The 26,487-nt window shown below is 36.3% G+C and overlaps 1 protein-coding gene across 1 annotated transcript in view; it reads left to right on the forward strand.

Annotated features, from left to right (window-relative positions):
- The first annotated feature begins 19,026 nt into the window (after positions 1-19,026).
- LOC135075367 (calcitonin gene-related peptide type 1 receptor) overlaps positions 19,027-26,487 on the forward strand; it is a 144,139-nt gene continuing 136,678 nt past the window's right edge. The window contains exon 1 of the mRNA XM_063969813.1: positions 19,027-19,148. The gene's annotated coding sequence lies outside the window, so the exon portion shown is untranslated. The remainder of the gene's footprint in view (positions 19,149-26,487) is intronic.

Here is a 26,487-nt window from a genome sequence, read left to right on the forward strand (position 1 = left end):
CCCCTATTTTACTGTTTATTTTTGATAGTTATTTTTGAAATAACGAATTATTAAGTTTGTCGACGACATACTACATAATGCCCCACGTCGCGCCTCGATCGCGTTACAGTTTACACTCACGCATCGTGCATAGTCAATAAAGATCAAGTGGACTCAGCAGGCTTGCTTGAAAAAGTGGACTGCTTGTGCAAGCACCGTGATAAGTATTAAGACAGAGTTATAAGTGTAGTTAAAGTAGGTACTAATCGCTGAAAATAACTTAACTTAGGCTGAGTTGCACCATCTTACTTAAACTCGTCACGTTATTATTATTATTTATTAGCTTTAATATAGAGCGTGTCAAGAAAGATTTAATGTGTATTTGGCACAATATGAAAACATAATTTTATCACTGATTTTGTGTTTGTTTTTTATTTTAAATGGGCTTACTGCCCGTACCTACCCGGGCTGGAAGATGTAGCGTGGGCAGGCCTCCTACTAGGTAGACCGACGATCTGGTAAAGGTCGCGGGAAGAGCCTGGATGCGGGCAGCGCAGGACCGTGCATTGTGGAAAACCTTGGAGGAGGCCTTTGTCCAGCAGTGGACGTCATTTGGCTGAAACGAACGAACTGCCCGTACCTACACTGTGGTCGGTGCATTTGTGACGTGACTCGACTGCGCTGCTTTGGCTCTGCTTCTATTCTGTGCGCGAAGGGAGATTCGTTCAAAGTAAATAACACTGGTGTTTCAAACGAAATACGAGCACACTGTGTTTATCTTGGGAATAACTTAACAAAATCGTCTACGTTGGAATGACTTGCTCCAAGCGAACGTTGTCTGTAAAGAGTTTAAGAGAACGATGGAGCAAAGAACAAAATTATATTATGAAAGTTATTTGCTACTCTAGCAAAGAAGAACGGTCACGCCCCATTCGAAATCTATGTAGGTACTAGCTGACCCGGCGAACTTCGTACCGCCTTAGCGTAGAGATTTTCTTTATATTTTTTTCCGTAAAAACCTTGTACAGAGTATTAGAAAACTACAAAAAAAAAAATCAGCCAAATCGGTCAAGCCGTTTTCATGTTATGTCGTGACAACGGAAAACGGGTTTCATTTTTATATATATATGTCGGCTCGTCAGGGATTCGAACCTCAGATATTGTGGGCGAAATAGGGTATCGTGCAATGAGAATGAAACTTGTGTTCGAACACTTTTAATAATCGTCAAACAGAGTTCAACATCAGCACTTAGTTCTTAGTACTACAATCTAGACTTCGTCGAGCGATAAAATAGGCACTAGGTGAAATGTGGGACAGTTCCGTGACGATGGTCTTCTCTTGTCGGCGTCCGGAGCGAAAGTGAGTTCGATCCGTCCCGCCGTGACCGTTACGACTCTGTCAAAGCGCGCCAAAGCGGTGTTGCGCCGATTCGCCGCTAGGTGGCGCACTTGCGTTTCACTTTAGTGTCCGTACTCATGACCGTCTGCGACACTGCCATCCTGCGTGTCACACGTCCTCGTGTGATCATCTGAAAAAACCAAAAGAACAGCACAGTATCCGCTCGGCCAATCCTATTTCAAGCAACTTATTTGCTTTCAGAAATAAGGAAACTAAACTTTCAGTTCTACTAGATACTCTTTCTACTACTATTTACTCTTTCCACTACTATTTACTCTACTATTTACTCTTTCCACTACTATTTACTCTTTCCACTACTATTTACTCTTTCCACTACTATTTACTCTTTCCACTACTATTTACTCTTTCCACTACTATTTACTCTTTCCACTACTATTCACAATTCCTAATAATTGCTACATTGAAGTCACTAAGACCATGTGGTAAATCATCATTACCAAAAATTACTTCAAAAATTGAATGAGTCCCAGGTATCACAATCGCGGTCCACATTTTGCTACCCTACCTCGGGAGCCTAAGTCAATCAACCAATGACTTTATGATCTTAGCTACACACTGCCAGATCCTACTGCACCACCCAGAACTATCGCACTACCGAATTCCCACGGACTACTCAGAGCAGATACCAGTTTCTAATAGGCTACGGCTACGGCATCCTGGTACAATCTCCGACCAAACAATTGAGAAACCTGTGCTTGTAATTAATTAGATGGAACTTAGTCATCCAACTCGTTTCCCTCACAATCTCAATAGGTACTGGGCCTTCAGGGGTCTTCCTAACACGATCATGTGAATACTCAATACACGTTTGTTAATTAGGGATCTTAAAATATAACGGTCACCATCACAGATTTCCACAATTTGAAACGAAGGTAGATGGGTTGACTCATTATAAAGTGGGTCAGACATGGCGGGAAAACTCGAAATATTAGTCTTTATTTGCAGTAAGACGTCTATTCCCACAGTCAATTACAATTTAATACGAAATAATCAACGATCAGTTAGATTTTAACGGATGACTATTCGGAAACGCGGCAGGTGCGATACAGCGAGACACGTACCACACGTACGCTACTATCTACCTAGCGATCGCTTGATACATTATCAAAACACAATAGAGATTAAGGTCCATCAAAACTCAATAAACTACATCATCATAATTAAGGTCAGCAAAGCAGTAAACAATACTCTTCATCTCCATCCGATTGTTTCTTACACCATATCACAAACATGGGCTACCTCCATCCGGTACCCGAATACAACACATCATGGGCTACTTTCATCCAGTGCCCAAATAAAACACAATCATGGGCTACCTCCCTCCGGTACCCGAATACAAACAATCCGGTGGACACACAGCGATCGTTTACACCTCCCCGCCAAACGCATGCCATTCACAGTCATGGCCGCACTGCTACGGGAAATCAGGCCCGATTTACGCTTACGACTACGAATGCACGGGAGATGCAAGCAATCTGAGTGACTTGCATACTACGATACTGAGAAAAATAACTTTAAAATAATTGAGTTTTGATCGACTAATCCTACAACTGGTTTAAGGTCCTTCTCCATATGAATGTAGGAGATTCATTATCATCCATGAAAAAGCAATGTACCTCCATCAAGTACACTCATCTACCAAATACTTTATCTAGCATTTTTGTACTACATTAGACACGTCTACCTCAGGCGTTCTAATTTCATTGCAATCCAATGTTCATAATTACACTACCAATCGCTACCATAATCACTGCTATTAAAACATGAAAGTAAACTAACTCAATTCTAATTATTTTCTAAAATCGAAACTTAACATTTAAGAACATAGAAGTAGCCAGGGCTATGTAACATGATCATTAACTTCAACACTTCAATAATCTTAGTCACTAATGAATTCGTAGGACACTCGAGTATCTCCATGCCACAGTAATCACCATTACTGAAACTGTACCATTAAGTACCATCACAACACTGTGTGCATCACCCACGGACTACACACTACGGTCTACCAAGACCACGTCCTCTGCCACCGTGTGCATCACTCACCGACTACACACCACGATTTACGGCTCAAGAGCAAACTCGAGTTCCCATTACAGAAAAATAATCATCATCACCACAACTGTGATCAGCATGTACCTCGACTTCAACTTTAGACTGGTACATAACCCTATGGCATTCTTCTCAATTGATCATGAATAGTAGGTACGCAAGTGCAAAGTGGCAAGGCTGCTACTATCCTAAGATGAAATCTTATTTTAAGCTCACCGCCCGTATTCTACTAAACGAGTACCTACAAGGTAAACCGACAAGGAATTCAGGAAGTCTATTTAAGCAATTCTAAAAGTTTTAGTCTATTTACATCCGTCACGTACGTCCGTATCGATAATATTCACATCAGTGCTGAACCTACCACCTAGGAACCAAATAATTTACAATAACATCTTCATTCAATGTAAACTCAGCTGAGGTCACGCGTGATTGAGCACGTGACGTAATTTATTGCATGTTCTTAACGGCCCCTTTTTTTTTGATACCATTTTATACCACTGAGCCAAACCAAAAATTATTTTGAATTAAGATTAAATTATCACTTGATTGGACGTAATACTAATTTGCAAACAACTATCTTTTACCAAATGGTAAAACATGAAAATTCATTAACTGAAAACTACCTTTGTCCTATAAAACGTACTTTAACGAAAATACTAGAGAAAAGCCAAAAAGTACAAGTGCCTTTTAGTCAAATTTAAAGAAATCATCATGAATAGTAGGTATGTAAGTGCCACAACTTTGAAAGCCATCCCTGTGACTCTCAAAATGAGTGAATGTTATCCCTGTAACAATCACTTTCACTAGTAATCATCCCTGTGACTACTATTGCAATTATCCCTGTAACTGCACAATACACCCCAAGTCATCCCTGTGACTATAGGTTTCAAAATAAAGTAATCATCCCTGTGACTACTATTGCAATTATCCCTGTAACTGCACAAACACCCCAAGTCATCCCTGTGACTATAGGTTTCAAAATAAAGTAATCATCCCTGTGACTACTATTGCAATTATCCCTGTAACTGCATACTACACCCCAAGTCATCCCTGTGACTATAGGTTTCAAAATAATGTAATCATCCCTGTGACTACATTACTAATCGCAATCATCCCTGTGATCACGATATCGTCATAAGTCGAAAGTCTATGGTCCGTCATCAAGTCAAAATTATGTAATCATCCCTGTGATTACATCACACATCGCAATCATCCCTGTGATTACGAACATAGTGGTAGTCATCCCTGTGACTATCATTCAGTGGCCTCTACATCACTAATATCATTACTCAAATCATCGTTATTACTAATCAATCGGCACTCGACTGATGGGCATTCCTCCAATTCGATCGTTAATCATTACACAACATAAAATGTATTCTGTGCTGACTACTTGTGTTTGACCTATACCGGTCATTACAGTAACATTATTGAAACGTCTGCCACTCAATCTTGGCGACAATATTTAACCAACAACAACAAGTATTCAGCAAAAGAATCAAATGAAAAACAATATCGCTCACCCTTGTGATCCAAAGCAATCGCGGGCAACCTCATTCCGCGCCGCGCCGGTCCAATGTTCTCCACTTGACCGCCGCCGCCGTCCATTGCCGTGAGCTTGACCACCACTCCGCGCCAGTCCAATGCTGTGAGCTTGACCGCCGTTCTGCACCGGTTCAACGCTGTGAGCTTGACCGCCGTCTCGCGCCGGTCCAACGCTGTGAGCTTGACCGTCGCCCCGCGTCATCTATACTGATTCTTCATTCTTCTGGCCAGTTATATTCCGGGCATACCCTCAGCTCGACTTTGACACCACTGTTCCGCCCTCAGCGCGGTACTAGCCCACCGGGTGAGACGACATTGGTCGAGGCCCAGTGAACGACCAGCGAGCAAGCGGTTCCTGGATGCCAAAGGAGCTTGCCGGTAGTAGGTAGGTATGTTCTTATTTTGTTGGTCCAAATTAGCACGTCGCAAATGTTGGCCTCTTCATTAGCGTGTTGGTTCCAATATCGTTGAAAGTGATCTCAATTGCACGATTCGATCCCAATTCTGATGTCGGCTCGTCAGGGATTCGAACCTCAGATATTGTGGGCGAAATAGGGTGTCGTGCAATGAGAATGAGACTTGTGTTCGAACACTTTTAATAATCGTCAAACAGAGTTCAACATCAGCACTTAGTTCTTAGTACTACAATCTAGACTTCGTCGAGCGATAAAATAGGCACTAGGTGAAATGTGGGACAGTTCCGTGACGATGTCTTCTCTTGTCGGCGTCCGGAGCGAAAGTGAGTTCGATCCGTCCCGCCGTGACCGTTACGACTCTGTCAAAGCGCGCCAAAGCGGTGTTGCGCCGATTCGCCGCTAGGTGGCGCACTTGCGTTTCACTTTAGTGTCCGTACTCATGACCGTCTGCGACATATAGATAACACCAAAATTTTACCCTTTGTTTTTGTTCAGGCGTTATACAAAAACTAATACAAAATGCCTATTTATCACCAAAATTGGTAATGTATCGTATCGGCATGTACCTAAATGTCTATTACAGCTGCTATGGAATGTATCTAGGTGACCTGGAGATACAGCCGGATTATACAGGGTGGTTATACATATGGAACGATAAGTGATCTCACTCGATTATTTCTAAACTATACAAGATATCGAAAAACTAGTTACTGATTCTGAAAGTGCTTCACGAGCTCTTTCAAATGGTACCAATAATAGGTTACAGATTATGGAAACTGGTAACATTGAATTTTTGGATTTTGTAACTTCTCGTTTCCACCCTGTATAATCCGGCTGTATCTCCAGGTCACCTAGATACATTCCATAGCAGATGTAATAGATATTTAGTGAAATGAAACACTCTTGTAGGTTGTTCTAACTTGTATTTCAGCACCACTGATTTACACAATTCCGACATTATGACGTCATCTTAATAGTACCTCTTGCTTTGAACGCTCAAATCGAACTGACTGTCCAGCGGCATGCCAGCGATAAGGTAACTTCCCCTTCCATCAGTGAAAGTCGACCGGTTCAAAACAACTTATCGACGGCATGCTTCGGAACTAGTCAAATGCAATACTTATTTCATAATTAGCCGTTTTCTTAATTTTTAAAATACTAAAATGTATACAATAAAAATCTAAAATAATTAAATTAAATAATAAATATGAAATAATTGGATTTAATACAAATTAAATTCTAAAATCATTCTAATGTCTGCAAAATGCCTAGGAAGTAATCAAATAAAGTATTTTAATTTAATAATGGGTTTTTGGGTTCTTCTAAAATACAATACAAATACTAAAATTGTTGCAATAACTATGTAAAAGTAACCAATAATCGTATAAAATACAATATAAATTCTAAAATCATTACATTCGGCCATCCGACACCGTGATGCCTCCCGGCATTCACGTCTAATAAGGATTTATTCTAAAATCATTAATATTACTTTTCAAACAATATTACAATATGAAGCATATATAGTAGAATGATAAACAATTCTATGACAACTTGTTAACAAGTGTTTTAACATTAATAATGCATTTTAGAAACTATTCTTCATATTAAACCAGTAACAAATGTTAAGGGAGAAAAATCTTGTAGGCACTTATACACACTATACATTTTCACCTAATCTATATTATTCGTAATGACTTATTTTATAACCAATAACGGATATTTGCATGAAATTCAGATATTAATCGTTTTACTTTATAATTTTCTCAAAACTACCATATCGAATATATTGGAAACTTCTCTTTTTAAATCCAAATTTTTATTTCACATAAATACACGTCCATTAGATGTTAGTACATAATCAATTTAATTACAGTGTATCTTGCCATGACTGCCATGTGAAAGTTATTAAATTTATAAGAACATGTCAAAACGTTAATATTAAGTATATCCAATTATATCCATTTGTAACCGTAATCTGGCAAATAATGAATTATGGTCACGATTTATGATTAACACTAAAGGTACTTTCGTCAAGATTATGTATTCCTAAGGCCTTAACATAATTTTCTTCTTTACAAATTTTCCAAGTTTTTGAAACCAATAGGTACAATTACAGTGTCCTTATATTATGTGTTTCTGAATGTCTGTGATGCTCGATTTCATCACGATAAGCGCAACATATTTGCCATCTAGCTGTACGTGGGACCACTAAAAATAATTTGATAACCTTACTGTATCTGCTATTTGAAGAGATTACGATGTTTGGATGGGTTGTCGTCAGATTCTATGACTGAATTTTGGTATTTGGACTATTCGCGGAACTAAATTTCTTCTCCTTTTTTTTTACGTGGTTCTTAAGGCAGCATAACCAGTAGAAACTTTTAAGTCGTAAAAGACATACCTTTTTTTTTAGCACACACACCACAGCTAGTGTCTCTAACTCATAGAAGTTGTCTTTCATTGAAGATGTCTTTCCTCAGGGGTCGTCTGTCTGTGGGTCGACTAAAGTAAGTGACTGCTACAGAACTTTGAAGACTTTTCTCTTTATCATCAAGATCTGACTTAAATATAATTTAGAGTCCTGAATAATATTGATAATCATAGCATTGGATCAAGTTAGTCATCTATGGTTTTCTGAACCCTTTTCCCTTTTGTAATGAGATAAGTGGTAATGGTGGTATTTGCACATTCTTTTTCATCCTGACATCAAAGACTGCAGGTATACGTCCTATCTCAGTCAGATTTATAGCAATACAATCGCGATAATTTCACAAAAGAGTATAAAGCTTATATAACTAACCAGAACATGTCGGAACTAAGTCCGGGCTTAGTCATAATATCAGCTCTATCGAGAGTATCCATAGCTGAGGGGTCTTTTTTCGATTTACATGACATATTGGACATGCTCCAAAAAGCATTGAAATAGCTAATAAAATATTTGCTTTAAGTGTTATTGGACTAGGAGACAAATTACCAAAAACGATTTCACCTTTGCCGTTGTGAATTAAAAAGGCTCTTTTAAAGACCCGGTACTTGGCCCCCAGTTTAATTTACATACATAACATACAAAACAAACAACTGTGACAAACAAAATTCCACGCGGAAGGACCCCCGGCGGAAAGCTATTCGCATTATAAAATATCACTTGAAAATATAGAACCGCCTAAGGCGGGAATCGAACCCACGGCCTTAAGCTCGCCAGGTGTCAAGTTATTTTAAAAATTTAAATCGAAAGGCAACTATAAACGCCAGAAACTATCCTCTGTAAAACTAGAAATTTATGTTAACTGGTATTCACTTGTGTCCGTCATTTTCGTGGCTCTCGAAAATATTCTGACCAGGAATTTTATAGAATGTCAGTATTCAAAACCGTGAGAAATTGCAGTTGCGTGAAGTTTTGACCAATAGACGTGTTGACACCGCCAGTTAATTGACGTACTTTTAAAAACTGTTAAATCAAACTCCCATAGATTTCGTATGGCACGACAAGCAAGTGACGTCGCTATTTTGTGAATTTAATCAAACTACTTTTCTTAATTACAATCCGACCAAAAATGATAATTTACAGGTCATTTCAGATTAATTAAGCTTTCAAGATCAGAATGTCTTTAATAAATTGTAATATCGAATCAATATCCGTGTCAAATCGTCCATTGTCAGTGAAGTCTGCTATACATCATCAATCACTAACACTTCTATAACAGCGTCAATCTCATCAACATTTTTGTTTATATTAGCTCTATACTTAGAGGTATGACTGATGATTGACCACAACTTTTACAATTGGAATTGATATTGAAATGATCTGCCAAACTATACTTAGTTTCAGCATCGGTTTTGCGTCAACAAGTGCACTCACTACCAACACTTAAAAGGATTTTTCATTTACCAAAACAGTCTCATAGATTTTTTTGTCATAAAAATAATTACGTAAACTGTTCATCCTTTCAAGTAGCAGGATTCAAAATTTCCTCTAACAGACGTCCGTAGTTCTCTTAGCTAAGCCAATTAACTTTTGCAATGTCTAAGTCAAAGACAAAATTCTCTTATTTGCATTAGCTATTATATTAGCGCTCACAAAAATGTCATAAAATGAAAGACTACTAAAAGAAAAACTTTAAACTTCTGCTCATTATGGAACCTTGACGTTTCATATCTTTTGCTCTACCAAAAAAAAAATGACTAACCTAACCTATGAAACCTTGGTACAGGTACTAAGTTCTTTTTATAGTTACAAATTGCATGACTTTTTTTTTATGACTTCTTACAGTAATATAATATTGTGTTTATTTGAGCTCGCTAACTGATGTAGTTCTTTGAGAAAACTAAATTAGAAGAAAAAGCTTAATTCAACTAGAAACTACCTATCTAGGTCAGACTAATGTAATCAGAGGTCAGAATAATTCGAAATATATTTTTGAAGTGGAATTATAGATCTATAGACAAGATATTGTACTTGGCAAAAGAACCTACCGAAAGTCCGAACCGACGACAATTTTAAAATAAACGAATCATTAATTAATTCACTTTACTTGTGTAAAAATATTTAAAAAATAATTTTTTTTTAGCACATTTACTTTAACGTTAATGTAAACGTTATAATAGAATACTTTATCATTACCTTTAATTATTACTATTAAAGATTTACTACATAAGCTAATATTCCCATTTTACTGTAGGTATGCGTAATATTTCATAATGTGTGCGCAATAAAAAAAAAACTACCAATAAAAAAATAGGCACTTTTCTTCACTAGAGTCTACCAGAAATTTTACGAACCTCATGTGGCACTGCTCTTTCAGTAGAGCTGGAAGAAGATGAGCTCCTTCGCGTATTTTTCTTCAACCTTGGCCCCATAGAAGACGATCGTGGTGGCGCCTTCTTACCGGACGACGACGACAACTTCGTCCGCTTAGCACGCTTATTTCATCGTCAGCTGACGGGTGTCCCTGGCGGCATACGAGCTCCATCTTCAGTAGTCGTTGTACTCAACTGTGAAATAAAGTACTCGACGAAATAAACTGTGTCTGACCAGCATCAACTCAACATCATATGGAAGCTATGTTCATGTTATATTAAGCAAAAGTTTGATTTGTGTCTTTTCCAAAAATCTAAATCTCAAAAAATAAATCTAAAAAATCTTTTGTTTGACAATTAATATTATGCTCCCTGAGCAAAGTGTAGTAAAATACCATTGTGACATGTTTCTATTATACATATGCATCACAAATAAAGATTTTGTATTTATACTTGTATTTTATTCAGTGCGACCTTCACACACAACTCATGTGACAACTGGACGGCTTGCTTGTTATGTCAGTAATAGAAGGCTTTTCATTCTAGAGACTACCCTAAACAATAGGGTCCTTATGGCGCATCTAGCCTGATAAACTGGAGGCGCGTCTAGCCTCGTCATACTCAGTCATAGTCCAAGGCGCATGTAGCCTGATGAAACTTGAGGCACGTCAAGCCTCGTTATACTAAGTCACAGTCATAGTCCAAGGCACATCTAGCCTAATAAACTGGAGGCGCGTCTAGCCTCGTTATATTTAGTCATATTCAAAAGCGCATCTAGCCTGATAAATTGGAGGAGTGTCTAGCCTCGTTATACTAAGTCATAGTCATAGTCATAGTTCATAGTCATAGTTATAGTCAAAGTCAAAGCCAAAGTCAAAATATCTTTATTTGTTTAGTAGACTAATTAAAAGCACTTACAAATCGTCAAATATTTTGCTCATAAGGAGCCTCTACATGTCTCATACTTAGTCATAGTCAATGGGGCATCTAGCCTGATAAACTGGAGGCACGTCTAGACTCGTTATACTAAGTCATAGCCATAGTCTAAGGCGCATCTAGCCTTATAACCTGGAGGCGCGTCTAGCCTCGATATACTAAGTCAGTCATGGTCATAGTCATAGTCATAGTCTAAGGCGCATCTAGCCTTGTTATACTCAGTCATAGTCAAAGGCGCATCTAGCCTGGTAAACTGGAGGCGCGTCTAGCCTCGTTATACTAAGTCTTAGTCATGGTCAAAGTCATAGTCATAGTCTAAGGCGCATCTAGCCTATTAAACTGGAGGCGCGTCTAGCCTCGTTGTACTGAGTCATAGTCAAAGGCGCATCTAGCCTCGTTGTACTGAGTCATAGTCAAAGGCGCATCTAGCCTTGTAATACTGAGTCATAGTCAAATTCGCATCTAGCCTTGTTATACTTAGTCATAGTCAAAGGCGCATCTAGCCTTGTTATACTTAGTCATAGTCAAAGGCGCATCTAGCCTTGTTATACTTAGTCATGGTCAAAGTCATAGTCATAGTCATAGTCTAAGGCGCATCTAGCCTATTAAACTGGAGGCGCGTCTAGCCTCGTTGTACTGAGTCATAGTCCAAGGCGCATCTAGCCTTGTAATACTTAGTCATAGTCAAAGGCGCATCTAGCCTGATAAACTGGAGGTGCGTCTAACCTCGTTATACTAAGTCTTAGTCATGGTCATAGTCATGGTCATAGTCATAGTCTTAGTCATAGTCTAAGGCGCATCTAGCCTGATAAACTGAAGGCGCGTCTAGCCTCGTTTTAAAAATAACTATTTCATGCATTAAACGAAATATTCATACGTTTTTCTACTTGAACTTTTAAAATCAATTACTTTTTAACCAAATAAATAAAAACGTACCTTATGAGCTGTAGATCACGTACCACTTCTGAGTTGAAATGAAACACTCTTGTAGGTTGTTCTAACTTGTATTTCAGCACCACTGATTTACACAATTCCGACATTATGACGTCATCTTAATAGTACCTCTTGCTTTGAACGCTCAAATCGAACTGACTGTCCAGCGGCATGCCAGCGATAAGGTAACTTCCCCTTCCATCAGTGAAAGTCGACCGGTTCAAAACAACTTATCGACGGCATGCTTCGGAACTAGTCAAATGCAATACTTATTTCATAATTAGCCGTTTTCTTAATTTTTAAAATACTAAAATGTATACAATAAAAATCTAAAATAATTAAATTAAATAATAAATATGAAATAATTGGATTTAATACAAATTAAATTCTAAAATCATTCTAATGTCTGCAAAATGCCTAGGAAGTAATCAAATAAAGTATTTTAATTTAATAATGGGTTTTTGGGTTCTTCTAAAATACAATACAAATACTAAAATTGTTGCAATAACTATGTAAAAGTAACCAATAATCGTATAAAATACAATATAAATTCTAAAATCATTACATTAGGTACATACATTTACCAATTTTGGTGATAAATAGGCATTTTGTATTAGTTTTTGTATAACGCCTGAACAAAAACAAAGGGTAATATTTTGGTGTTATACCTACATAGATTTCGAATATAAAAAATATATAATTTAACTAATTAAGACATGACAAAAAAACTGAGGTATGTCTCGTTTCTGTTGGGCCTGGGTCACAGATGACCGACCTTCTTTAAAAAAAAAGTTGGTGATTAATTTGAAGACCAGGCCTGTTTAAAACCAGAACTGCCGCTATATGCAAGCAAAGAGGGTTTAACCGTCAACAAACACTGTAAAACAAGTATTAATACTCGTCCTAAAAGTCACAAATTGCGGTAGTTTTTCTCTTCATCAAGCTCTAATGACGGTGCGTTTCCCAAAAACATTATCTGGCATTTAACCTGTACTTAAGTACCTACTTTGGTGTCCGTACAATTAACCCAAATACAGGTCTAAAATCCAGAAAATCAGCTACAAAAACCTGCTGCTGCTATAATAAATCATTTTGTAAAATGTTTACTCATTTTATTGAAACACTAGATTCCTAATAGCATTATGCTCAAAATACCCAAGGCTTGCGTTATTACCTAAGCATACAAAATGGATACTTAAACCTAATCACTAATTGCCGATCGATACTAGCGCCGCCTGAGGCGCGTGTCGCGGGAACTAATTGGGTGCTTTGTTGATGAAGTCGCTGCATGAGAGATGCAACTGCAAATTGCAACGAACACGATCTGATAGCATCGCACGTTATGAATTGCATAAGCACGATAATACGGTATGAGTAGAGATCCATGAGTAGCTAAGAATGCTATTTGTGTCTTCAGGTTCAAGAAAACATTGCAAGAACTATTACACTGGTTGGTACTTAAATAATAATAAATAATAAATAAATATCCTTGGACATTTTACACTGCGCCGCTAGTCCCAAACTAAGCAAAGCTTGTACTATGGGTACTAGACAACGGATATAAACATACTTAAATACATTTTTTTTTAAATACATACATATTATACATAGAAAACACCCAGACCCGTCACAGTCACTTTAAATGTGCTACGAATATTGTTGTGTGCAATCCGCAATTTTTAATCCCGGAGACTTAGGATTACGCCCAATACTCTTTTTATTTAAGTTATGCAACTATGCAGTAAAATGTAGAGCCTTAGAATAGAACCGTCTAAAATATTAAACATATTACCTTAACAGAATGGTCCAGGGCAATAGGTATCTACATTTTTCTTCCTATTTCTTATCGAAACTCCAGACATTAGTATTTATTTATTTAATTAGGACAACCAACAAGACAGACACAAATTCAAGCAAAGGGGTTTACATACATAATTTTGCCTTAGGACTAGGTGCTATCTTAATTACAGGCTTTGAATTCTGCTTTGAATATAAAATCAGAGATTGAAATCGTCCAAGTCCCTCTGGCGCCGTTATAAAATCTGAAATTTAAAATATCCGCTAGAGGCGCTGCCGTCGCGAGCCTCTCAGGCAGCACGGGGACTGCAATATTATGTTTCTGCGAACTTTCGGCTGGATATTGCACTTCGACGATATTGCCTGAAAAATGAGAATATTCTTCGAAGGGTTTTTATTATAAGGCGACGTGTCGCTTAATGGAAAAGAGTTGTCTTGAAGTTTTTTGCATAGTCGTTTTGTTAGGTTAGGTACCAATTATTACTAATATTACTATCCATATCCCTATTTGTACTATCCCTAAATAATTAAATAAATAATTTAACTTTTATGTGATAGTTATTACTTACTTGTTGAACTTTTCAGGAGCATTATAGTAAAATTCTAAAAGTACAATTTTCATGCTGAGGCGAAGTTACGTAAGGCTGTGTAAATATTTTTTGAAACTTGCGTGGGACGAATGGTATTTATCTGATAATAAACCGTAAAGATTTTTTAATAAAACTACCCAACAGTTTTTTGAATGGTTAACTGAAGCTTTCATTCTCGCAATCAAGATGTTTTCTCGATGAAAATATTTTAAACATTTAAAGCAACAAACATAAACATCCGGATTGAGCTTCGTAAAATTTGAGCAATAAAACTTATTTATAATAAAATATTATGAAGAGATGAAAGAAGCGCGCGCGCAGCAAACTCTTCATGAAGCATTTAAAATATCGTGAAACTATGAACTATTAATTTGTTCAGAATTTTTATCGAACATTATCATAGACTTTGAAAAATAAACCTATTTCTGAAAATAGACACCAGCTACTAAACGTAAGGTCAAAAAGATAAACTATATTTACCTAAATAACTCTGTAGTTAACGTTTGATCATCCTCTTTAAAGTAAAAATAAAACAAGTAGGTTTTAACGCGATACGCGGATATGTAACATTGAAATATGACTTGTATTTTCCTGACGTATTGCCCGAGTTGCACCGGCCGTGGTCACAGGCTGACTGGAACGTCAGGTGCAACGCGAAAGTTTAAAATTAATTAAAACAAGTAGGCCTTCTTAACACACAAAGAAAGTAAAAAAGCGTTAATTGGGTTAAAACGAACGACGAGAAAATTAATTTTCATAATTTTAAAAATATTTCAGTAAAATTGTTTACTTTCATATTTTATTTTTTCGACACTTGATCATGAAAAACAATGTAAGCCAAATTTTTGTTTGCTTTTTGCAGACCGCAATTAGTGTTTTGGTTGTTTGGGCTTCAATTACTGGCCGATCGGACCCCGCTGCAATAACGAGGTCATTAGAAGACTTCTTCCATCGAACCCGACGTATACACCGCCCCCATAATTTCATAACAACGGCACCTACCTGTCTATCAACGCGTTAGACTCGGTTTTCACGAAGGCGGAGCGGAGCGGAGAATTTTTTTATTTTATTTTTCTTTATTCAGAAAACCACAGCTCTTTATAATAATAATACAAACAGGTCTTTTTGTTCTTACAGCGGATTCTATTACAATCTCGTAAAAAACAGTCAAAGGGGCTAATAGAAACATATGTTTGCATACAGGTTGTGTGTGTGTGTGTGTGTGTGTGTGTGTGTGTGTGTGTGTGTGTGTGTGTGTGTGTGTGTGTGTGTGTGTGTGTGTGTGTGTGTGTGTGTGTGTGTGTGCGCGCGCGTGTGTATGTGTTTGAATAACCAATCAGATGTCATTCAGATTGAATGAAATTGACAGAATGTAATCTGATTGGTTATTCAAAATATTTCTCCGCTCCGCTCCGCCTTCGTGAAAACCGGGCCTAACACTTGGTTTTAGGATTATTATTATTCTCTACCTTGTAATGACCAATGACCATGCTTCCTATCACGATATTACTTCTTAATTCAATTTTAAAAGATTAATCCAATTTTTTAAATTATTATTCATGTCTAAGATTCCATTGGCATTTCTTTTAGTTAATTTTGAAGTGCAAGCCAAACTTTTCATATTCAATTCAAAATGATCATAATCTTTACTAGACATTTTCTTTTTAAGTAATTTATAGGTAAAATATATTAATTTTTATCCATCTTTATTTCAGTCCCTTGAAGTTTATTTATTTATTCCAACAAAACCACGGAAGCAATTGTGCGCGATTGAACCTACATATTTATTAGGGCACTTAGTTTACCGTACAAAAAGCTCTACATTTACAATATTACAAAGTAAGGTTCTTGAGAAGCTCGGGATTTCCCGTTTTCTTACATAAGGTTCTACCAATTGTGGTAATGAGAAGATTTGCAATAATAATATTTAATTACTTGTTGTGACAGACTTTATTTACCTACTTTGCCACGTCTACCTAAGTAGGTATTTTAGTGTTAATGCTAAAACCATAGTTTTCTTTTACATTTAAGTGCGTTTTAGTGTCAATATCCCTAGAGGTTACCCTTAACATTTAACTTTACTCCTACATACAAAACTTACAAATAACCGATCAATGGGATACTACCCGCATCATCCATTCAGCCAATATGTCAAGCAGGCATGTTTACCTCTATCTTATAAATGGCTAGTTGTAACCTTTACAAATGATCGCCTGTCTATCGGGTTAAATGCTGTATTAATTAAAGATCTCGTCTTTAAATCATCAAAAACATTACCAAAGTTATACAATACCCAGAAAAATATTTACCTAGAAGCATGCGCCTGGACATAGACACACATGTTTGCCCAGAGGCGACACGTGTCGTGTGGGGTAATGACGATGCGTTATTTGTTTGGGGCCATCAGGTATGTGCGGCGCGCAATACAATAGTTCTACTGCCGTACGGGGCACAGCCTAAAAGGATACGAAACTACTATTAGATAATTTCAAGGTTTATAGGGAGTACAAGAGATAAAATAATATTTGTTTTCTTTTTTTTAAATATTTGTGAACGATCAATTCTTTGTAATTAATTGTTAAACGGATTCGTGTACCAATTGTTTATGCGGGTTGAAACTCTCTCATGCAGAGGTCTATCCAACACAAAAGTCAATTAGGACTGACGTGATAATATTTTTTTTTTTCGTCGGGAAACCCGACGGTGTCCTCCGGAGCCATTGTAACGGAGCCGCGAGTTATTGTCCTAAAAGACATTCGTCCGCGGCTCCGTCTTTGGTGGCCTAGCTGACATTGTTTAGCTGTGGCACGTCTAGCTGGTGCCAGCTAAATAATGAATGCTACCTTATTACATCCCGGCCATCCCTCTCCTTCACGAGCGAGCATCAACGTCGCGAAATGAACGCGCGCCGGACATCGCACAGACCTGATGTGGTGGTCTACGGTCAAAGAAAGTGTAGAGACGTTTTGTCAGACGCGCCTCTTCATGAAACACAAAGACTTCAGGCTATCAATCAGCAGCAAGTAGCACTCAATCCTTGACATCTAGGTACCATTCTTCCAAATTGACATTCACTGAGTGAATTTTTTGACCTACGTCAGTTCAACTAATCCGTTTAACTGGTCATGAATGTCCTACTTTTTTCCTTCAAAATCAATAAATCATTACAGTTAATTTAGAAGAGTGGTATTTAATGGCGTCAAATATAAGGAAGGATACATAAATAACTTCACAAACATAGTTTGTATAGGTACCATGTGACGTTAAATTCAATGTTCTGCATTTGAAATTGAAATTCCAAATTCAAAACAAGAACGAAACCACATTATGGAGCCGCTCGAACGGGCCCTGTCGGAAAACATGCAGTTTGAATTTAGAACGCGTGATGGCAGACGCCGTACTATATTGTGAAAAATCGCTAGAAACATTTACTTACTGTGCGCAGTTTTTGGAAACTCTCAGGTAAGTTTTATTACTTTGTCCTGTTACTTGTATTATGTAAAATTGTATAATTCTTTAATTGAACCAACAATTCCGTTAGAATTTACTAAGACCTTTCTTCATTCTGTTTGGATTTGCGCTTAAATCCAACCATTTTAAACCGTGATTTGAAATCTGAATTGCTTGGGTACTTCACAACACAAACCGCTGAATCTCGATACAAAGAACACTTTAGAAATGAATGAATAATGTACACGAGCATAGTCTATTAAAGTAAATTTCGTTAGAGGTTAATTAAATTTCTTAAAGATTTTGTAAATAATTAAGGGCGGTATTTGACATTTCCAAAGCTTTGAACATACGTCTTAAATTACTTTGGAGCTTTGGAGAATCCTTTGTTTTATCCATTATTAATTGATTAACGATTCCATACAATCCTACTGTGGATTTCAAAATACTAATATTTGAAAAGTAATATCAGGGTAGAGACACAAACCAATTATTATTACTCCACTACAGTTAATGAGACAGGCACGTAAATAAACACGGTTATCAAAAATAAAATAACATAGGAAGCATTCGAAAACAATACATACATAGTACCTATCATATAGGAAGTAAGTTTTTAAAAATCTTAACACTACTTATCATTCCCAAATTACTGGCGTATTTATATCAAGTGATAATTGTACAAATATTTCTATTAAAATGTGGAACAAAACTACTGTATCATTGTTTTAGCGTGTGTACCTAACTAAGGTGCCTTTTAGTATCCTTTTTTCCTTTAATATAACTAATTTATGTATACGACTTAGGATTGGTGTCTAATTATGCCTCTGGTCGTGTCGCTACAGCTTAGTAGAAGTTACGATGGAAACCTTTTCTAGAAGTTTAATTAACAACCTAATCATGGAAAGTGCCCTGAAAAACTTTGGTAATTACTTATCTTAGTAACACGCGTTTCCCGCCTGGCTACGCCTTTCGTTTCATTTTCGGATTCCGCTGCGTTGTTCTTAGATCTTTTATTGTTAAAACAATGGTGATGAAAACGGTTTGAATGCCCATGACCATTAGCGAGCCGCCATACCGCGCGCCATGGGCCAGTCCGCCACCGCTCGCCGCCCGCGCCGGCCGCGCTCGTGCCGTGCTTATCGCTGGATGTGTTTCGTTATCAAGTGTGTGAAAATTATAAACTTAGCATTTGTTATTGAATCCAATCATCTGTGGCGGCGATAGCAAGTAAGTTTTAAAGATCTTATCCTCTACTAACCTACCTAGTTTCCATGTTCCAATTTGTGAAGTTAATTTGAAAATAGTTCTTGCGTTACTTTTGACGACTTGTCCCGGTAATTTGCTTTTCTTTAGGTTGGCCATCATTTAAAACTTGGTCAGAAAGTTTGGTCATTTTTCGTTAACGTTAATTATGGCGGTGTAAACGAAATTTTGGACTAAAAATAATAATGTACTAGTTTAAAGTGTTAAGCGTTTTAGTAGTACAAGTAGTTCTTAGTAGATTAACAGGTTGTTTTTAAATTGCTTAGGGTTAGATTTTGGGTACTTTTCATTACTAAATTTTTCATTAATAATATAATAATTTACTGAACACCACTTATCTAATATCTATAACCAAAAAACTTAAAACAAAAAGAACAAGACTGAAATTATTTTTCAATTTTCCTTAGTACTTAAACAAGTTTTAACAAATTTCTAAGATTTTGAGAGAGTGAGTTTTCATCTCTCTCAGTGAAAACTCATCGAGATTTTAGTCATCTTGCGAAAACTTGGAATTTACTTTTTCTTTAATGAAGCATTGCTCTGTTTTTTTGAGCACTATAAAAGTTGGATTGGTGTACTGATAGGAAGGGTGTATTACAATCCAATTGTTGCTTAAAATGAGTTTCAGATAGGTATATTGATGCAGAGAAGAAATATATAGATAGAATGTTATTTCAGATGCAAATGCAATGCATGTAAGGTACTTGATACAAATAAGGCCTACGTTCTAATAAGGCCTATACATCAGAAAACACAGATAAACAAATCCAACCGGGATAATACTTCAAGGACACGTACTCATATGCCCTACAACCCGGTAGAGTGCAAGAGCGTCCCGATCCACGATCCCAGCACCAATTGGCACGCGTTCTTCTAAGGTGGTGGGTGATTTCGTGCTCTCTTATAAAAATCTGGCGATTTCATCTTAAATTTTCGGTAAAATAACGCTGTTTTAGATTAAGCTTTTCTTAGTAGTTGTTTCTAAATATTTCTTACTAGCTAATAATTACCTTAATTTGTACTACTGGCTATAGATGCATTATTTGTAAATTTTTAAAGACAACAAGAGCGAGATATCTAATAAGGCCCAGGCCTTATTTCAGCATGGTAGGCCATATTGGATACTTATGTCAACACCTGATTACGGACAAATTCATTAAACTAAATGAGTCAAAGAGTAACTAAATATTTATTTAATAAGAATGTTACTAACAGCACAGAAAATAAAAAGAAAACAGAGTAAAAAAAAATTACTAAACCTGTAAAAAAAAGGAACGAAATACAAAACCAATAAAAAATAAGAAAAAAAAAGCCGTATGTATAATTCTAAAGGATTAAAGCTGATATTATCATGCCTGTCTCGAAGACAATGTAGCAGATATGCTACCATAAAGGACTACTTTTGGTGGTATCATAAAGATTGTGTAGGAGTTCGTAAAGATGATTCAGAAGCCTTTTTATGCCCTGGTTCTAACAAAAATTGAGATCTCATTTTGTTTACAAAAAATCAAGACTAAATAATGTTCCTAAACTGATTTATTCAAAAGGTTTTATGTGTAGGCCTTATTCGAACACGGTGTTTTAATAAGCCCTATACAAAAAAATAATATTGTTTGTTTTTGATATTTTTTTTGATAATTTAAGTAAGGAATCATTTCTTTGTTACTATGAATATTTAATTTTATCTATAATTTATGTATTATTCTTAATAAGTGGAATTTAAGTTTATCTAGAGATATACAGTATATTTCTGTTTACTTGGTATGTAAAATTTTGATAACGCAAACAAATCGACGTGTTTAATGTTATAAGACCGCATTTTGTTTAATACAACCTCAATTTTAAGGTCTACAGGCATTTGAATCATATAGGCCTTATTCCGTGCAGGTGATTTAATAAAGCCAAAATCAGTGGTTTCGTAATTTGCTTATTTTGAATAGATTTAGTTAAAAATTGTGTTATTTTTTGTAATATTGCTAAAATTAAAGGATGGAAGAAGTTAATTAACCTTGTTTTTGTTGACTGGCGTTAATATTTATTGAAATATAAGCATTTAAAGTTAGGTAGGCCTTATTTGTATCAAATCAAATCAAAATCAATCAAATCAAAAAATATTTATTCAGTTTAGATCACAAGTGGCACTTATGAACGTCAATAGAAAATAATAAAAAAAGAAAAGGTAGCCCTTATGGGGCACTTTACATGTCTCCTTATCTTTTGGGCCCTACCAGCGCTTCGAGACAAACATATGGCAAGTGCTGAGAAGAAACGCCGGAACAAACTCAGTCACCACTTATTGCCAGGAATTATCTAACGGTAAGAATAGTCAAATTTAAGTACATCAAATATGTGCAGACTGAACTGACCACGCATCCTTGTCATCAATATAGTCTCGAACCTTGTAGTACCCTTTGGACATAAGGGTATTTTTTATATGTATCTTAAAAATGTTTATTGGCAATTCGACAAGGTTGTGTGGTATTTTGTTAAATATGGTAATACATTTCCCCAAGAATGAATTACCTATCTTATGCAACCTGAATGATGGAACAGCAAGTTTATTCTTATGTCTCGTGTTAAATGAGTGGACGTCACTTTTCTTAGTAAATAAATGTATATGTTTACGGACATACATAATGTTATCAAATATGTATTGCGAAGCCACAGTCAATATATTGATTTCTTTAAAAACTTCTCTAAGCGAGTCACGTGGTTTAAGACCGTATATTGCCCGAACAGCTCTTTTCTGTAAAATGAAAATTGATTCTATGTCTGCTGCTGAGCCCCACAGTAAAAGACCATAAGACATAATACTATGAAAATAACTAAAATATACAAGCCTTGCTGTTTCAACATCAGTCAAGTTTCTGATCTTTCTCACCGCAAAGGCAGCTGAACTAAGTCTTCCCGCCAAGGCAGCAATATGGGGGCCCCATTGTAATTTACAGTCTAGGGTAATACCTAGAAAGACAGTAGAGTTTATCAGTTCAATGCGTTCATTATTTACTGTAATATTAGTATTAACTTGTTTGACATTAGGCATAGTGAATTTTAAACATTTAGTTTTTTTTGCGTTTAATAGCAAATTATTAGTTGTAAACCAGTCTAATACTTTGGAAAGAGCATTATTCACGTCGTCAAATATTTCCTGACGCCTGTCAGTTTTAAAAATTAAAGAAGTGTCATCAGCAAATAATACTATCTCACAAAGGTCCTTTGAATAAAAAGGTAGATCATTTATATAAATCAGAAAGAGCAATGGTCCCAGTATTGAGCCTTGGGGCACTCCCATTTTTAGGGGGGCGCCCGAAGAGTTAGTTCCGTGAATATTTACTTTTTGTAATCTGTCTGAGAGGTAAGAGTGTAATAGGCTTAAGGCCTTGCCTGATACGCCATAATGTTCTAGCTTAAATAACAGAGTTTGATGATCAACACAGTCAAACGCCTTCGATAAGTCACAAAATACACCAATAGCATCCTTTTTCTCCTGCCAAGCATCGAAAATGTGTTTGATAAGAGCAACCCCTGCATCGGTCGTACTTTTCCCTTTTGTGAACCCATATTGTTTTTCATGAAACAGTTTATTTAAGTTAAAATGAGACAGTAGTTGATTGAAAATAATTTTTTCAAATATTTTACTGAGCGCAGGTAGTATCGATATAGGTCTAAAGTTGGATGGGTCACTTTTGTCTCCTGCTTTAAATAATGGTATGATTTTACTATGTTTCATCAGGGTAGGGAACTGACCTTCGTTAATACATTCATTAAAGATATGAGCTAAATGGGGAGCTATAAGAGGAATGATGGGTTTTATTATGTCTGTTGATATGCCCCATATATCCTCTGTCTTTTTTATATTTAGTTCTTTGAAAGTTTTTATAATAACTATGGGGTCTATTTGTCTAAATTTTAATGGGCTATTGCAAACATCAACACAACCCTCGAGAAGAGACATTGCCTGATATGAACATGAATTAAGATTGCTTGTTGTTATGATTGGTACATTTGAGAAGTAACCTTCGAATGCGTTTGCTACCTTATCATTGCATTTAATATACTTATTATCAATTTTTAATGCGAATGTGTCATCCCGAGATATAATTCTACAAGTTTCTTTATTAATACAATTCCAAGTAGCTTTAATTTTGTTGCCAGAGTTTTTAATTTTGTCACGTATGTAAATAGATTTTGCCATGGTACAAACTTGTTTAAAAACTTATCAAGTACCTTACCTAATCTCTATCCTGTATTTTAATTTGTACAATAAATTAATTGTTAAAACTTTAAAATGTTGGAATGTGAAAATAATGTAGGTACACGCTAAATACAATTAGCGAAAAGTGTGTACATTTAGTGATTTCCCGGAGGGTCGCACTCGCGGGCGGCTCCAGGCTTCAGCAGCGCGTTTTAATTAAACCTACCATTAGCGGCGTCACTCTTCAACAGTAGGAAATGTAGTTAAAGTTGTCTACTTGCAACATAACTATATATCCTGCATATTTCTCAAAGCCATAGGTAAAACCTGTAATGTCGTATTAAAGTATTGGCTTAGCCCGCGGCGTCACATGCATGGCTTGTGCGTCCCGTCATCACAATCCCGACCGCAAACTCTATATTCACTGCAACGCTCTTTATTTCTTACTAAATACATAAATGTGAAATTACATTCCCTCACATATTTTTCTATTTTTGGTTTGATTGAGAGATCTTATTTCTATTTATTTACATCAGAAATTATGGTGAGGTGAAAAATATAAAGCATGTGAGCAAACACCTATTACTCGCACCTAGCCCGTTTATTTTTGGAAAACACGAGTACTTATTAGCCATAACCCATACCTAAGTACTTACTTCTCATATTTTTTAAATATATCGTACCTACTTACCTATTTAAATACTTGTTTTGTTTTTGTATTTTATGATACATTTAAAGACTAATCTATCAAGGTCGTTATAATCCAGGCGATAACCAGCAAGTAGCAATGCAAAGGTTAAATATTGACCTATCTGTAAGCGACACCGACTGCAATAAATGTGTCTCGTTAAACGGTTGATGTCACTTTTCATTAGAAATCCTTGCGTTCTAGGACTTCACTCGACGACCGACTTGAATCAGTACCTACGTACGTAGTTAGCAGTAGCGTTTGATTTAAAGATCCCTTTGATAAATTTTGAAGGTTTTCAATAGGTAGTTTGGAGAGGTGCTCCCTACTTAGCCTAGGTACCTAGTCTGTGTTGCGAAAAGTTTAAGTTTTGTTTCGATGTTTACGGGCGCTAGATTTGTCGAAATCATGTCTAATTGTGAATGCTATAATTAAACGATTAATTAGATGCTAATGTTAACTAAATTATTTTATCAAATAATTTCGGTCGGATTTCTCGAATTTCCTTTGTTTTTCACCTATATCCGGCAGGTAAATGAAGGATTGATTTTATTCCGCCGAGTATCGCGAGCTCAGTAACGAGTGAACTCCTCGGAGGTTTGTAGCCTTTATTTATTGTACCCGCCATTTACCTACTCCAAAAACAAAAATTACAAGGAGTAATTGATAAAATTCCCCGAAGAGTCCCAGGTTCGATTGCGGGGAAACTACCCGCAACTTGTTGATTGGCTCGGCCGTTGGGGATGTGCCAGAGAATGGGGTCCCTGAGGGATGGAAAAGGTTGAGAAGAAGGCATTAGTTAAGATTGCTACCACTAATTTAAGAATGTTAATAAGTTAGTATGAAATAACATTTTAGGATATCGGTTCCGATAAGGTACAAGGGTTTATAAACCCTCAAGTATAATTATTAATATTACAAAAAGTAGGTACCTATTAAGTAAAAAGTAATTAAATTAAATGAAACATTTTGTTTATCACAAGTAAAACTGTCCTGATGGATGATACCTAAAGCCGTAACATTGTAAATAGAAGTTGAAATCTTTGTTAATCAAGTTTAGGAAGTTTCAGGAGTTCTTGATTTAAAATCTGGAACATTTCTTACCTTTAACTTAAGAACTTGCCTTGTATTGAGAGAGTAACTTATTTTGCTAACGATACTACCTTTCTTAGAATTAAAGTCGAAACATAGCAAGAAACCCGTAAACTTTCTGAATTTCAGTAAACCTTGAAACCGTTGAAGTACAAGCGTAGAGTTGTACAACCGCAGCGAATTTAAACTTGCACTACGAAAGGATCAGAACTTGCGCATAACTTCGATACCGTCCTCTTCCATTTCCACAATGAGGCCTAATGTAGCGATGGACGGAATTCAGCAATTGTGCAAATAGTGATTCGTCACTGTCAAGTAATGGCATCTCCGAGATAACATTAAGGAACTGCTCAGCATATTTCAAACGAACGCCCACGCGGCTAATGTTCAATCTCGATTGAGACGAAAGAATAATCGGCTATTCTGCATCGATTTGGGAACTTAGGCGGCTAAGCAGAACCAAATACTAAGTACTAAGCACATATTAAGAGCTCTTTTTGGTAGTCTAACATCTTTCTGACGTCAAAGGCGATGCATCTCTGTTCACCACAAGGCCATTCTTTTCTAATACCTACATAATGTTCACCAAAAACTGTATTTCTGATACTAATGTAATTTTTTTTATTAAGATAGTATAAAGAGGCAGCAGATCTTATTATTTTTTACAGACCAATGAAGATCAGTTTTCTGCAAACAGTCTTTCGTCAACAATAAACTTCTTATAAAAAGCTAGCTGCAAACTTTATGAAACTGAGCAGCAATATTGCGTTGGAAACACTTTTTCAGGTTTTCATTTAAGATTTGTTACTTAGTTTGTCGCGATAAAGGGCGCTCGCAGTTCACAGTGGGAGATCGTCGCTCTTTTTATTGCACCGGGCAATGTTAACAATGTTCAAGAAATAACACAAGAGTTATAAATGCTCGCTTATTAAATACACCCGTACTAGTACTACAAGTACAATCTGAATATTCTATCTAAATTCGCAGTATGAAACATTTTCTAATTTTAGGTTTAGCCTTAGTCCAGATTTTCTATAAATAATGTAGATTTAATTGTTTTCATAATAAAATGGAAATTGTAAAAACTGAAAAGAAAACAACACAAAGAGAGTTCATTTGTCTAGAATTCTGTTAGGCAATATTGAATCTGCTTGATCAATTGGAACCCATAAACATTTCTAGATCGAATCAAATTTACCTAATAATGGTCCCCATAAAAAGATATAGGTACATTATGTTATTCATAGTATCTACTTACGAGTACCTACATACTGTCATTATTTACATACATCATATCTATAAAGCACCTTTTATGACAGTGGGGTCGT

This window comes from Ostrinia nubilalis, chromosome 10, assembly GCF_963855985.1.
Source record: "Ostrinia nubilalis chromosome 10, ilOstNubi1.1, whole genome shotgun sequence".
Taxonomy (NCBI): Eukaryota; Metazoa; Arthropoda; class Insecta; order Lepidoptera; family Crambidae; genus Ostrinia; species Ostrinia nubilalis.